Genomic DNA, 2,835 nt, shown 5'->3' with positions numbered 1-2,835 from the left:
GCTCAAGCTAACTCAAGCTAGTTCAAGCTAACTCAAGCTAGCTAAAGCTAACTCAAGCTAACTCAAGCTAACTCAAGCTAGCTCAAGCTAAACTCAAGCTAACTCAAGCTAACTCAAGCTAACCCGAGCTAACTCAAGCTAACTCAAGGTAGCTAAAGCTAGTTCAAGCTAGCTCAAGCTAGCTAAAGCTAAGACAAGCTAACTCAAGCTAACTCAAGCTAACTCAAGCTAACTCAAGCTAGTTCAAGCTAACTCAAGCTAGCTAAAGCTAACTCAAGCTAACTCAAGCTAACTCAAGCTAGCTCAAGCTAACTCAAGCTAGTTCAAGCTAACTCAAGCTAGCTAAAGCTAACTCAAGCTAACTCAAGCTAACTCAAGCTAGCTCAAGCTAACTCAAGCTAGTTCAAGCTAACTCAAGCTAGCTAAAGCTAACTCAAGCTAACTCAAGCTAACTCAAGCTAACTCAAGCTAGCTAAAGCTAACTCAAGCTAACTCAAGCTAACCCGAGCTAACTCAAGCTAGCTCAAGCTAACCCAAGCTAGCTAAAGCTAACTCAAGCTAACTCAAGCTAATTCAAGCTAACTCAAGCTAACTCAAGCTAACTCAAGCTAACTCAAGCTAGCTAAAGCTAACTCAAGCTAACTCAAGCTAACTCAAGCTAACCCGAGCTAACTCAAGCTAACTCAAGGTAGCTAAAGCTAGTTCAAGCTAACTCAAGCTAGCTAAAGCTAAGACAAGCTAACTCAAGCTAACTCAAGCTAACTCAAGCTAACTCAAGCTAACTCAAGCTAGTTCAAGCTAACTCAAGCTAACTCAAGCTAACTCAAGCTAGCTAAAGCTAACTCAAGCTAACTCAAGCTAACTCAAGCTAACCCGAGCTAACTCAAGCTAACTCAAGGTAGCTAAAGCTAGTTCAAGCTAGCTCAAGCTAGCTAAAGCTAAGACAAGCTAACTCAAGCTAACTCAAGCTAACTCAAGCTAGTTCAAGCTAACTCAAGCTAGCTAAAGCTAACTCAAGCTAACTCAAGCTAACTCAAGCTAGCTCAAGCTAACTCAAGCTAGTTCAAGCTAACTCAAGCTAGCTAAAGCTAACTCAAGCTAACTCAAGCTAACTCAAGCTAACTCAAGCTAGCTAAAGCTAACTCAAGCTAACTCAAGCTAACCCGAGCTAACTCAAGCTAGCTCAAGCTAACCCAAGCTAGCTAAAGCTAACTCAAGCTAACTCAAGCTAATTCAAGCTAACTCAAGCTAACTCAAGCTAACTCAAGCTAACTCAAGCTAGCTAAAGCTAACTCAAGCTAACTCAAGCTAACTCAAGCTAACCCGAGCTAACTCAAGCTAACTCAAGGTAGCTAAAGCTAGTTCAAGCTAACTCAAGCTAGCTAAAGCTAAGACAAGCTAACTCAAGCTAACTCAAGCTAACTCAAGCTAACTCAAGCTAACTCAAGCTAACTCAAGCTAGTTCAAGCTAACTCAAGCTAACTCAAGCTAACTCAAGCTAGCTAAAGCTAACTCAAGCTAACTCAAGCTAACTCAAGCTAACCCGAGCTAACTCAAGCTAACTCAAGGTAGCTAAAGCTAGTTCAAGCTAACTCAAGCTAGCTAAAGCTAAGACAAGCTAACTCAAGCTAACTCAAGCTAACTCAAGCTAACTCAAGCTAACTAAAGCTAGTTCAAGCTAACTCAAGCTAGCTAAAGCTAACTCAAGCTAACTCAAGCTAACTCAAGCTAGCTCAAGCTAACTCAAGCTAGTTCAAGCTAACTCAAGCTAGCTAAAGCTAACTCAAGCTAACTCAAGCTAACTCAAGCTAACTCAAGCTAGCTAAAGCTAACTCAAGCTAACTCAAGCTAACCCGAGCTAACTCAAGCTAGCTCAAGCTAACCCAAGCTAGCTAAAGCTAACTCAAGCTAACTCAAGCTAATTCAAGCTAACTCAAGCTAACTCAAGCTAACTCAAGCTAACTCAAGCTAGCTAAAGCTAACTCAAGCTAACTCAAGCTAACTCAAGCTAACCCGAGCTAACTCAAGCTAACTCAAGGTAGCTAAAGCTAGTTCAAGCTAACTCAAGCTAGCTAAAGCTAAGACAAGCTAACTCAAGCTAACTCAAGCTAACTCAAGCTAACTCAAGCTAACTCAAGCTAGTTCAAGCTAACTTAATGAAGTTAACCCAAGCTAACTTGGGTTAATGAAGTCAAACTCAAGCTAACCCGAGCTAACTCAAGCTAACTCAAGCTAATTCAAGCTAACTCAAGCTAACTCAAGCTAATTCAAGCTAACTCAAGCTAATTCAAGCTAACTCAAGCTAGCTCAAGCTAACTCAAGCTAACCCAAGCTAACTTAAGCTAGCTTAAGCTAATTAAAGCTAATTAAAGCTAACTCAAGCTAACCCAAGCTAACTTAAGCTAGCTCTAGCTGGCTGCCACTGTTAGGCCATTTGGGAGCGCTTTTCTCGCACTCTGATTGGCTGCCACTGTTAGGCCATTTGGGAGCGCTTTTCTCGCACTCTGATTGGCTGCCACTGTTAGGCCATTTGGGAGCGCTTTTCTCGCACTCTGATTGGCTGCCACTGTTAGGCCATTTGGGAGCGCTTTTCTCGCACTCTGATTGGCTGCCACTGTTAGGCCATTTGGGAGCGCTTTTCTCGCACTCTGATTGGCTGCCACTGTTAGGCCATTTGGGAGCGCTTTTCTCGCACTCTGATTGGCTGCCACTGTTAGGCCATTTGGGAGCGCTTTTCTCGCACTCTGATTGGCTGCCACTGTTAGGCCATTTGGGAGCGCTTTTCTCGCACTCTGATTGGCTGCCACTGTTAGGCCATTTGGGAGCGCTTTTCTC

The sequence above is a fragment of the Convolutriloba macropyga genome, unplaced genomic scaffold, assembly GCF_964194025.1.
Source record: "Convolutriloba macropyga unplaced genomic scaffold, txConMacr16.3 SCAFFOLD_5059, whole genome shotgun sequence".
In the NCBI taxonomy this organism is placed as follows: Eukaryota; Metazoa; Xenacoelomorpha; order Acoela; family Convolutidae; genus Convolutriloba; species Convolutriloba macropyga.
The sequence above is the reverse complement of the archived record's forward strand: the minus strand, read 5'-3'. Positions refer to the sequence as shown.